This window comes from Theobroma cacao, chromosome 7 (assembly GCF_053813885.1).
Source record: "Theobroma cacao isolate CCN51 chromosome 7, ASM5381388v1, whole genome shotgun sequence".
Classification (NCBI taxonomy): Eukaryota; Viridiplantae; Streptophyta; class Magnoliopsida; order Malvales; family Malvaceae; genus Theobroma; species Theobroma cacao.
The window spans coordinates 11960418-11974237 of record NC_142645.1 but is presented as its reverse complement, the minus strand read 5'-3'; the positions used below and the strand labels follow the sequence as shown (position 1 = coordinate 11974237).

General features: G+C 33.4%; 1 pseudogene; it reads left to right on the top strand.

Annotated features, from left to right (window-relative positions):
- The first annotated feature begins 5381 nt into the window (after positions 1-5381).
- LOC148761677 (putative carotenoid cleavage dioxygenase 4, chloroplastic pseudogene) lies at positions 5382-6941 on the top strand (annotated as a pseudogene).
- The last annotated feature ends 6879 nt before the right edge of the window (positions 6942-13820 follow it).

Genomic DNA, 13820 nt, shown 5'->3' with positions numbered 1-13820 from the left:
GATGACATGAGTCTAAAATGTTGACGTGGCATGTTCAAAAAAAAAATTTTAAAATTTTTTTGTGCCACATCATAGAGACGTAATTAAACAAAATTGTATAGTACATGAACTAAATTGAATAAAATTTAATAATATAGAAACTAAATTGAGCAAACACCTATCGTAAAAGAACTAACTGGGGTTTTTTTTTGTTTAGTATTACATTTGTATAAAAAATGTAATTTTACACATCATAGGTCATCTAAAAAGTTAAGGAAGAGGTTAGTCATCAACATATATGTTCATGAATCCTCCATTGTTGTAAGCTTTTGCTAGCCAGACTTAACTGTACATCTTTCTTAGAATTTGAAGTGCATTCGGCACAACAACTGAGCTTGTCATGCTCTTCCTACTTAGCAAATGGTTTCATTTACAGCCCTTGAGATGGGTTTAGAGTGAAGGTCATCCTCGAATCATGGGCACTGCATAATTACAATATAAAAATTAATCTATTATAAAAATTTGCACCAAGATATAGTACACACAAGTAGGCAACTACATATATACATTCCATTATGAAATATTCTCTTGTAAATTCCAAGGAAGGTTTTCAATAATTTGAGAATTTGGATTTCATTTGAAGATTCATTGCAAGATAAAAATAAAATCAAGAAACAACAATTTTGATTATTCCAACTTTGTAAGTCAGTTATGTCATTCTCTTTTTTCGTGCAAATTTATATTAGGGTGCTCTTATTCTCGTTATATTCCAAAGTTGTTCTACTAGTTTATAAGTTTTTATTTTTTTTCTCTTTGAAATCAAGTTTGTATAAGTAGCAAGTGGTAAGCTAAAGACCAAATTGCTAGGGGATTCTTGGGTTGAAAATTCTTCTTTACAAGACAATAATCACAGATTTAGGGGAAAATAATGCCATAAAAAGAGCCGAGAATAAAGAGGGACGAGAAAGAAATAGTATACAATTAAAGGCCAAGATCAAAGGTTCAAAAGAGAAAAAGGTTTTGAAATATGAAGGCAACCAATATCAAGTATTTGAGAATTAGAAATTTGAAGTGTATAAAAAAAATATAATACTAATAATGAAGATTGTTCTTTACCTATAACTCAAATAAAAGTCATTTATGTCTTTAATCTCTTTAAAAGAAGATAAAGATGAAGATATATTGTTCTTTGAAATGAATTAATCTAATTATGAGAGCAAAAAAGGAAAAAGAAAAATTGAACACATCAAAACAAGGGAAAAGAAACTCCAGGAAGAAAACAAAAAAATCAAAAGCAACCTTTAAAACTTTCTTCTTTTTTCCCTTTTTTTTTTATTTTTGCCAATAGAAAATTCGTAATTATGCAACATCTATATCTTGACAAAGCATGGTAAAAAATGCAAGGAAAGTACCGAGCGATTCTTATATGTCGTGTCAAGCATACTTTTGCAGAATGATTTTGTCGTCATTCAAGGCCATGAATTGCTTACGAAAGCAAAGCTCCAAGGAATAATCACATTAATGGAGGATTCATGAACATATATAATAAAGAAAATGAATCCTTACATATATGTTCAACCTCTTCACTAATCTTTTAGATGACTTTTGATGTGTGAAACTACATTTTTTAAACACATGTAATGCTAAATAAAAAAAAAATCCAATTTAGTTCTTGTATGATAAACATTTGTTCAATTTAATCCTTATGACGTGACAAAAAAAAAATTTTAAAATTTTTTTTGAGGTTTGCCATGTCAACTTTCAACACCATGCCATCATTGCCACATCAGCATTTCGAACCCACATCATTGCCACTTCAACAAAGTATGACATGTCCGTAAGGTGTCAACAAAGTAACAGTGAAACTAGATAGCATTAGGGGAAGAACTCAAATGAACAAAATCTCAGAGTAGAGGGATAAATTGACCAGTATTCGAGTAGAGGGACTAAATGGACAAAAATCTCATAATACAAGGACCTATGGACAATATTTTGACCATTTCATTATTTAAGTTTTCAAAGCTGTTTTGTAGGCGGTGAAAGTTAAACTTTTTAACCTCGAATCATTTTATTAATATCCATGTCTTTACGTTAAATGCATGCTTTTGATAATTATTTGCCGTATCTAATACTTAATTAATACCAATATAATTATATTTTCAATAAAACACCATCCTCTAATTGGACGGGCTAGTTGAATAAAAAATAAAGACCTTCACTTTAAAATATAATCCCTCACTTTAAAATCAAGAGTGCTTGTGCAAAAACATAATTCCTCTATCCCCGTGTCTTTGTCCATCTTCCATTTTAAAATAAGGATGATTTTTTTTTCAACCCTCAAAGATAAGTTGTTCTTGAAAATAACTTTTTTTTAATTCTAATTATTTTTTGTCGAGAGAAAAGATTTCTTTGACAAAATTGCCTTCAATGAACCTCTTCATATTCAAGTGTAGGTGTTGAAAAAAATGTTGTTATACGCCATGTTGAAAAAAAGTTTTGTTACACGCTATGGCTTTTTGTTATGATTACAGGAAATGTAACAAATAAAATAACTTAAAAACTAATTATCTAAATTTGAAGATTTTGGATAATATCTTTTTGTCTAAATCCATTTCATTCCAATCATTTCAATGTTGAATAATTTTTCACTACATCTTCCTTTCTACGTCAAATTCCTTTTTGATTTTAAACTTTATCTTTATCATGAAGGTGTTTAACTTTAAAAGGTTATATCCTAATGAAATATAAAGATAGATAGCAAGTTACATTTAAAAAATGTTATTATTACACGTCATATTAAAAAAATATTGTTATAATTAAAAAAAAGGTTGTTACACACTTTAACTTTAAAAGTTTATGTTGTAATAAAATATAAAGGAGCAAGTTACAAGCCATGTTTAAAAAATGTTGTTATTACACGTCATGTTCAAAAAAATTAAATAAATGTTACACACCAAAACTTTAGCACTAGATGCTACATGTCAAGGTCAAAACTTCAACACTAGATGTTACATGCCTAAGTCAAAGCTTCAGCACTAGATATCACATGCCAAAGCTTCCTTCTTGCTATTGATGTTACATGCCACAGCATGTTCTATCAACTTGAATCATTGAAAAACTCAACTCCAATAAACTCAATAACATGTTGTTACTTGTCATATCATACTTTTTTATCTGTAGATCAACGATGATGTGGCGATATAGCAAGAGATAGATAGAGAGAGATAGAAAAAAAAGGTTAATTAATTAATGCAATCAAAGTTAGATGATGACTGCACACGAGAGCAGCTCCAAATCCAAAGTTTAAGGCCTCGAAAACGTTCTTTGAGTGTAGAGAAGTTGAATTCTTGTACCACTTGGTTTGGCCTCCGCCAATAGAAATATGCTCCAGTTTTTCTAGTTGTTTTAGTATGCATTTTTGTGTCTAACACCGAAACATTTTAATTTAATTGTGATGATAAATAAGAAAGATGTGTACATGCATTTCCACGTTTCACACACATACATTAGCATTGCACTTGTTGAAAACCAATTGCCATCAGCTCAAGAGGCACAGAAAAGCAAGGCATTCCCAAAGGAGGCAAAATTTTGATCGAACAAGTTGAAACGCATACAATTGATGGGTATAAGCACAAGACATGTTAGGATAAAGTGTGAAGAATTGAAGCCCAATTCTTCTTAAGGTAAAATAAAAAGAATAGCAAGGCAAGTAATACCCATTCGCTTAGCTCTAATGTCCTAAAGATGTTAGAAGAAGTTTGAACCCCAAGCTTATCTAATTGCATGCAGTCAAACGGCATGAAAAAGCTAATCAATTGGATGATCTTAATTTATTGAAAATTTCATTGGTGGATTAGTCACTTAGTGAAAGCATGCAGTCAAACGGCATGAAAAAGCTAATCAATTGGATGATCTTAATTTATTGAAAATTTCATTGGTGGATTAGTCACTTAGTGAAAGCATGCTTTTTTCATTTTGAAAGACAAGATTATACGCAGATGAAAAAATTGAGTTTGAAAAAGAAGTGACGACATTGAATTTCTTTGGCTCCAACTTCAATCATAAAGTTTGGATATTTAAATTCTATAAAAATAAAAATCAAGTCAACTTTTTTAAAAAATTAAGCGTACAAAAAGAGACGTTTGATAAGTCAAAAATCTTGTGAACGATGACTTAAACAAAAATTAAAAGTACAAAAAAAAATGATATGACTTTATCATTCATATTTGAAGATATGTAAGTAATTTGATTTAATTGTCAAATTTAGACAAAGTATAACAAAAAATTTCAAACTAAATTTTGATTCATTTCTTCCAAAATCTCAAGTTTAGTAAAGTTGAAACTTGCATGATATCCTAAGCAGATTAGGAAAGAGTTTTTAGTAATAAAATCTTCTCAAGTTGGTGCAAACAAATTTTGGTGCCAAAATTGTCAACTTGCTACACTCAAAAAGTGTGAATATAAACTAGCACCTATAATTATAAATATAAACAGAAAAGAAAGAGTGTTGTTGGTTGATAATTAGATTTGAGATAGATTATTGCTCGGTTTAGAAGGCTTCTTTTGGGAATGTCATAGAGAAATGGGAAGAAAATAATAATAATAAAATATATATATATATATATATATATATATATATATATATATATATATAAAACTAAATTCAAGAAAAAAAATGGGGAAAGAAAGTGGGAGGTGAAGTGCGGGTCAAGCTTTGTGAGCTTTGGTAGCTATTGCTAACAACCAAGACGGCACGTCCTCTGTAAAAGAAGGTGCTTTGGATTAAGAGGTTTTTGCTTGCTTTCTCCCACCACATCTCAATCCCCCATATTTATCTTCTTCTTTTAAATATTATTTTCTTTGACATGACATAATAAGAGTTAATTATAAAAAATTTTTGTCCCTCCTTAAACAATTATTGCATCACCGTTCATTCAACATGTCTTAACGTGAAAATTACGATAATCCTTAACAAGTGGACAGCTGTAGTTGGGATGAATAGCTGCCACAAATATGACTTATGCAAAAACAAAAAAAAATGTGAAACATGTAAAAAGCTTGTTAAAGGTTTAGGTTTTTGTCTTCTCATAGGATGATTTCTTAGTCTCTTAGGCCTTCTCTGCCTTTAACTCTTCTGTTATCTTCTTTGGCTTGCTTATTTATTACTAAACATCTTCAGCTGCCTAACTCATCCCTTATCTACTTTGCCTAGCTTCTTTATTGCCAAACATCTTCAGTAGTCTAGGCTTTTCTTATTTCTCCTCCAAATTCATTAGCGACCAACAAAATTAGCCAAACGCCGAAATGAAATCATCAGCAACATGTTCACAAATTTCCAGTTTCCCTTTCGAGGTTGTCATTCAACGACAACCACCAAAACCCAAAGCAATGGTGCGGATATCTTTTTCTTCAAAAAACAAATTGATCCATGGCAAATGAACAAATCCAATTGCAAAACCATTTTTAAAATCATGAAAAATTCCATATTCCACTCCTTTTCCAGCATCATTGATCCGCTTCTTTACCCATCAATCAATCCAATGCATGTCTTCAAGGGAAACTTTGCTCCGGTGGAGGAAATGGAACCTACGAATTGCCAAGTAATTGAGGGTGAGCTCCCACTCTCTTTAAATGGTGTTTACAGCCGAAACGGTCCAAACCCGCAACTTCAAGCTCGTCGTGCTCTACATTTGCTTGAAGGGGATGGCATGCTTCACTCATTGAGACCATCGAATGGCCTTGCAACATACTGTAACCGCTATGTCAAGACTCACAAATATATGCTTGAGCGAGATGCTGGTTTTCCTATCATTCCAAATATGTTATCTGGCTTTTACGGCCTATGCGATATTCTTCGTTTTCTTTTGGTAATAAAGAGAATCATAACAGGTCATCTAGATATCATGAAAGGGATTGGTGTAGCCAACACTAGCCTTGCCTTTGTTTCAGGCAAACTTTTGGCTCTATGCGAATCTGACTTACCGTATATAGTTAATTTAACTCAACAGGGAGACATTGAAACATTAGGACGTTGGGATTTCGATAAAAAGTTACTCTCCAACATGACTGCACATCCCAAAGTTGACATGGAAACGAAGGAGACTTTTGCTTTTTCTTGGAGCTTCACAGTCCCTCACCTTACCTTCTTCCGGATCGATGAAAAGGGCGTTAAACACAATGAAGTACCCATTTTTTCCATGCATAAACCAAGTTTAATTCATGATTTCGCTATAACCAAGAGGTTTGCAATTTTTCACGAGACACAATTAATCTTTTCACTAGCAAAAGTGTTGACAGGGAGAGGTGCCCCTTTGGTTTATGATCTAAACAAAAGACCAAAAATTGGGGTCATACCACGGTATGCTAAATGTGAGTCAGAGATGAAGTGGTTAGAGGTTCCAGGATTTAATGCAGCTCATATCATAAATGCTTGGGAAAATGGTATGGAAGAGATTGTGTTCGTGGCATCAAATGTGAAGTCTGTAAACGATTTTTTATATAATAGGAAATTGGATGTTGTTTTGGAGAAGGTAAAAATTAATATCGAGATAGGAAATGTTTGTAGAAATATTCTTTCCACAAGAAATTTGGAACTCGGGTCCATAAATACTGCTTATATAGGAAAAAAGACTCGTTACGCTTATCTAGGAGTGCTTGAAGAGACCCCTAAAACATCAGGTTTAGTGAAGATTGACTTGGAAACGGGGAATGAAGTTGGAAGAAGGTTTTATGGACTTGGTTGTTTTGGAGGAGAGCCATATTTTGTGAGAAGAAACAGTGATGAAGATGTCGAATGCGAAGAAGATGATGGATTTGTGATGACGTATGTTCACAATGAGCATACCGATGAAACTATATTCCTTTTGATGGATGCCCAATCACCCGAGTTTACTACCATTGCAGCAGTTAAGTTGCCTAGACGAGTACCATATGGCTTCCATGGTCTATTTTTGACCAATTGAGAAATCCATATCTAATTTAAGCCTAATAATTAATTTATCGGAGAGGTCACAGCTTGATTCCCTTACTCGCATTGTAAAGTGTAATTCTTTGTACTTTGATACTGTAAGAGTAAGCACTTATAAATTTATTTAAATATTATTTTAACGGTACAAATATCTTTGTAGACAGGACTCATATAAAGTCTTGTATAAACCTTATTATTTACTAATTAAAGGGGATACCTTTGAGTTATATTTGGCATCAGAGCCAACACAACTTCTTTTATTAATTTCTTTGTGATAGGCTTGTTATGTTTATATGCAATGTCTAAACCTTATGATTGATTCATTTAAGGAGGGCTATTAAAGAGATGGTGCCCTTTTGTTTATTTCCATGGGTTTTGGATGCACATTTTAGTGCTACTGCCATGATCTATAACTCTAATGATGCCAGTTTTGGCTTGAGCTTTCCATTTGAGGAGCATGTTTGATTTCTTAAGGCTGTATTTCATGGCAAAGGAAGGTTTCCTTGTTGGGGGTTATTGAATTTCGGGTTATATGTGGTGCCAGCCTAATTTATTGAGTTTTATGGTGTTTAGATTTGATTTTTTGGTTGCCAAACTACTTCTGCTAATCAATTTTTGAAAGAGCACATTCTTAATCAGCATGCTCCACCCAAGGGGCTCAAAATCTGATCTTGCAGCATGAAAATGGTCCCTTGGCAATGGATCTACCATATTCTTTTGGCTTGATGTTTGGCTTTACAGTGATTTCTTTGACCAATGATAAAGAAGCAAATATCGATGTGTGGAATCAAGGAATTCGGCTAATAGCACTTCGACAACCTTTATACTCATTGAAGAATGACGAGTATGAACAACTTTATTTTTAAAGGCATACCTGATATATTGATTGATGAACATTTGGACTTCCAAGGGTGGCACAAGATGAAGCCACCAAGCAACAAAAATCTACCCAATACTGGCAACATGTGCACTATACAAAAAGCACACCTTTTTGCATTCCCCGCCAACAACCAGACACAAGAACAGAGGATGCATTCCCCAATGTCAATAGATTTTGAAAAAGTAACCAAAGGATTCCTATCGTGATCTTCCAAGTCCTACTTCACTTGGGCATCTGGAGGCAATCCCATCCACATTGAATTTGAGCCATCTTTTCTAAGGCTGAATCCAATCCACTACTTTACTGCTCTTATTCCCCTCTCTTGGCAAGCAAGAATTGAGGGTTGTTCTGAAAATGCTAGTGATAGCACCATTTTCCTCAAGGCAATTGGTCTTAGTACACAGGGCAATCTTAGGCTTTATAAGATCATAATGTTGGTTATGATCCCATGAATATCCCTTAAAGACCATTTCGTTATGAAAAAGCCATAGAGACCAATCAATAACGAAAAAAGACATAATCCAAACCTGCTTCTCACCTACCCCAAGCTTGGCTACTTTCCATGAGAGATGTTGAACTGTTTCCAGATTTGTTTTACATATCAAGCATGTGGTTGATTAATTTCTTAGTAACCCTCTTCTTGTAAGTTCACATTTTACAATGATTTTTTCAAGTAAAAGCTGCTAGCAGAATAGTTCCACTTTATATGGAGCTAAGCCAACCGAAACTAGTTTCCAAAGTCCATTGCGCTCCTCCATATCTTCCATGTTGATTTTGCAGATTGATTTGGCAATGTAAGTGTCACTAGGTGTACCTTTCCAGACAAGGTCATTATGTAAGTTTTCGCCAAGTGTGTGATCTTTAAGGAGGCACCATAGTTGTTCTGTTGAGTTTTAGGTTGACTAGAATTGTAGATCTTATTTGATTAGGATTCTTGTTTGTGTACAACATTGAGTAGTTGTATGATTTTAAACTTCTTATTCCACATCGAATCCTAATCACATTTTACTTTGGACTTTTATACTATAAAAGTGGATCTCTAGACTTTAGAATTATAAGTAGTGCTTTGAGAGCTCTAGAGAGAGAACACCTTGTAACTTTGTCTTTTACTTTAGGTGAAGCTAGAGTGGTTTGGGTGAGTGTTCTTAGGAGGTTGTTGAGAAAGAGTGTGTAAGGGATCTTGTGTTGGTTTGGGGAACTATAAAGGTCAATTTATTATATTTTAAATTCTCAATAATAGAATAACAGTTTTACTCCCGTGGATGTAGGCAAGAGGCGGAATCACGTAAATTCTTGTGTTTTTCTGTTTGCTTGATTTCTCTAAGTTTTATCTTTGTTGATTTTTGGGCAATTTCCACAACATGTTCCCATTGGTCAACTTCCAAGCCAAGGCTAGCTTATCGACTCTTTTTTTAACATTGCCTCAGTTCCAAATAGAGAAGACAAGCTTGCTTGGAAACATGACCCAAAACGTATTCAAAACTTGTTATTGAACTTGATTCTATAGCTTCCATTATTTGGGTGAGAAATGTTCAAGAGAGGCCTAGAAACTTATGGCACACTTCAATGAGATTGACTATCTCATGCATTCTCTTGCAAACTCTACGAGAAGTCAATTCTTTTGCTGATTCATTTGCCAAGTACGACGTTGGTAAAGAATCTATGTTTTATCATGGTGGAAGCTTACCTTTGTTTCCTCTTTATTCACTTGATTTTGTCTTGTTCAATCATTATGCTTATATGTATCCTAGCTTTGTCATGTGATGTGGGTTCGGTTTACACTGACCAATCCTGAGCAATAATGTTGCTCTCTATTTGCTGGTGACATTGTGATTCTAGGCGTTTGTACCTTTTAGGAATAGCTATTTGGCCAATTCCTTCCTGCTCTAAGTAGTATATTATGTAATCTACATTATTGGTTAAGTCAAAAACAAAAAAGTTTAAAGTATCTTAGTTCTATAAACATAACAAGTATTACTTCATCCATTTTCAATTAGTTTTACATTGAATGTTGAAGAGTATGTTTATTGTAAACAATGATGTGCATTCTCAAAACTCCTATAAGAAAAAAAAAAAGGAAAAAACAGCTAGTTGACTGTCAACATGTCACAATGATGTCCATTCTCGGAACTCCCATTAAAAAAAAAAAAAGTTAGTAAGCTGAGTGTCATCAAGGCTCATGGGGAATGGCACCTCTAAAAGGGCATCTACCATATACATCATGAAATCTTAATTGCTAAAAAGACAAGAAGGACGACATGGGCAAAGTACTATATTGTGATCATCATTCTACGATATTCCACTCCTCATGCATGCACCTAACTAATAATTCAAGTTGTCTAAATTAGCCTGATCCATCACTTAAATTTGTTGGTTCAATAATAAAGGGTTTACCCTTTATTGCTTACATTTTACAAAGTAACTTTTGACTTTATTGGTAACATTGTCATTTTAGCTTTGATCCTTTCTGATTTTGCAGTGAGTGATTTATTGGAATCAATCTAATTAAAAATTATTTGCAAAAAAGACTTTTGGGATTCATTTTGTTTCTAAATGACAACCTTTTAAACTAACTAATTCGTTCATAATAAAATCTCATTAAAATTTAGAAAAGCAAAACGTTCTATTACCAATATATATGCCAATTGAACAAAATCTCTCTTTGCAAAATGTATGGAGATTTCTTACCAGACTTGTTCATTCAAGAACTTATAAATCTGTGCCAAAACATGCTTATGAGCATACGCAGCACTGAAGCAAAGCATACACATGTGAAGATAGCAAAAGAAGAAATCATGACGAAGTCAATTGCCTTCCCCATGCTTAATTTGCCTTGTTCTTTTGGTTTACTCTATAAGAGAAAACACATTGAATAAAATTTGTTTCTCATGCCCTTAATGGTTAAAATTTAGTTTTCAAATTTTTAAAGTGTAATTTGTGTGCACCAGGATCAGATAGAGAGAGTAAAATACATATTCCATAATAAGACAAATTAATTAAGATTTTGTTTGATTTGTACCAGTGAGCTAGAAAGGAAAAACTTTATTGAAGAATGAAGAGAGTCTTAGAAAAGGAAGCCAAGTGAAAACTGAATTCTCATTCTGGTTAAGAAACAATTACACGTATTTATACAAGGCTTCAGCCAACTGTCTAAAAGGAAAAAAGAAAAATAAACGAAAGCTTATTACAATTGAATAAATACCTGCCTATTTACAAACTAAACACATGTAAATTGATACACGTGTAACTATCATATTCAACACTCCCCCTCAAGATGAGAATTATGAGCATGAATGTTCAAAATACTCATCTTGCTAAGTAAGAATTGAAATTGTCCTAGTAAGAGTGGTTTAGTAAACAAGTCTGCTAATTGATGGGAAGTTTGTATATAGCTTGGTTTGATAAGTCCTAAAAGCACCTTTTCTCTTAAAAAATGGCAATCAACTTCCATAGGCTTTGTTCTCTCATGAAAAATAGGATTTCTACATATACTCAAAGCAGACTGATTGTCACAGTATAACTTTACTGCTTCTAAATGAGCAACTCCAAAATCTGTCAATAAGAACAACAGCCAAATAATTTCACTACACGTTATAGACATTGATTTATACTCTGCTTCAGTAGAGCTTTTAGCTTCAACACACTGTTTCTTTGACTTCCAACTAATCAAAGAGTCACCAATGAAGATAACATAACTAGTCACTGATTTTCTTGTAAGTAAACAACCAGCCCAATCACTATCACAATAGGCCCTCAATTTTAGCTGTGAATAAGCAGACATCAGAATTCCCTGACCAGGAGAACTTTTCAATTATCTAAGAATTCTGAAAGTAGCCTGTAAGTGTACATTCCCTAGTTTATCCATAAACTGTGCTAGAACTTGTACCCCATATACAATATCTGGCCTAGTAAAGGTCATATAGATTAATTTCCTAATAAGTTGCCTATACACAGTACCATCAGCCAACAAATCATCTTCATTAGTAGCAGCTATCTTATGATTATATTCCATTGGGGTTGAAGTTGGTTTAAAACCTAACAAACCATGCTCATTAATAAGATCCAATGTATATTTTCTCTAACAAAACAAAATTCCTTTAGGAGATCTAGTTATCTCAATACCTAAGAAATACTTAGGTGAACCAAGAACCTTCAACTTGAATTTTGACTTCAAATATTGTTTCACTTCAGATTCAACTTGTGTTACAGAACTAGCTTCTAAAATATCATCTACATATACAAGTAAAGCTACAAATTCACCAGTATCATACTTCTTTGTAAACAAAGAATAATCAGTTTTCTATTGCACAAATTCATACTGAATTAGAGTCTCTGTAAATTTGGCATTCCACTGTCTTGATGCTTGTTTAAGACCATATAATGATTTTTGGAGTTACAAACAAATTTGGTCCTTGGTGGACACTTTCCCTGAATGACAAATCCCTGAGGCAGCTCCACATACACATCCTTAACAAGGTCGCCATTAAGAAAAGTGTTATTGATATCTAATTGGCATAAAGACCAATTATGAATAGCAGCTACTGCAAGAAAGACCCTTACAGTTGTTTGCTTAGCAACAGGGCTAAAAGTGTCTTGATAATCAAAACCTTCTCGCTGGTTGTAGCCTTTGGCTACCAACCTAGCCTTCAATTTGTCTACACTACTATCAGCAAGAAATTTAATCTTGTACACCCACTTGAAACCAATGACTGGAAAATTAGAAGGAACAGCAACCACTTCCCAAGTTTTTTTTCTCAACTAAAGCATTCAATTCATCTTGCATAGCATTTCTCTACTAAACATGATGTAAAGCTTGTACATATGTAGTAGGCTCAGAAACAAAAGGCAAACTAGTAGTGAAAGCCTTGTGTGTAGGAGAAAGTTGACTAGTGGACAAGTAATTATTAATAGGATATGTTGTAACATTAGATGTCAATGAGGGTAAATCACAATGGTAAAACTCTAGGTATTGAGGTAATGATTTGATGCGATTGCTTTTCCTAGGAATGAAAGAAGTTTCTATTTGTGATGAAATAGAATTTGGCTGAGCATCAAATAGGGATAAAGGATCTGAAGGAATAGGAGAAGAAAGTTTTAATGGTGAAGTAATATTTGAAAGTGAAACAAGAGAGTTTGGTTGAACATCAGAATGATTAGATGTAGAAAGAAGAACTAGATCATCAACAATACCTGGTGAAGGTAAATGAGTAGAGGAAGATGAATCCTTGTTGCCTGAATGTTTGAAAGGAAAAATAGACTCATGAAATACAAAATTCCTGGAAATTAAACACTCATGAGTTTCTAGATCATATAGTTTGTAACCTTTGACACCAAATGAATAACCAATGAAGATGCATGGTTTAGCTCTAGGATCGAATTTAGTTCTGTTTCTTTGTAGAGTATTGGCAAAACACAAAGAACCAAAGGATTAGGTGATGAAATTATACTTGCCAGTGTAGAGTTTATAAGAGAAGGCTTGTCTGAATGATTTTCCTTAGCACTTGCTGTATCATTTTGTTCAGAGATCAATATCGTAAGCTTTTGAATTTGTGCTTTAGTCAAGGACAGTTGTGAAATCGAATTGGTAGCTACTTCATCAAATTCATCTTGCTCAGAACCACTAACAGCACTATTAACTGATGAACCTCCCTTTCTCTTATTCCCTTTTGACTTTGTGAACTTAAAGTTCTTTGGGAATCCTATAATGCGATAGCATTTTTCTTTTAAATGTTCTTTCTTACCATAATGTGAGCATACCAGATTAGTACTTTTCCTTTTTCCCTATGTTATAACAGCTGCCATAGTTGAGTTTTCAACAAGCGATTGTAAAATCGAAGATCTTTGTGACTCTTCCCTGATCACTAAACTATAAGCTTGATCAATACTAGGGAACGGTTTAAGCATCAAAATATGTAATCTTAAACCTGAAAATGATTCATTTAAACCATTCAAGAAACGAAATACCACATCTTTATTTTGTTGATCTCTATACTT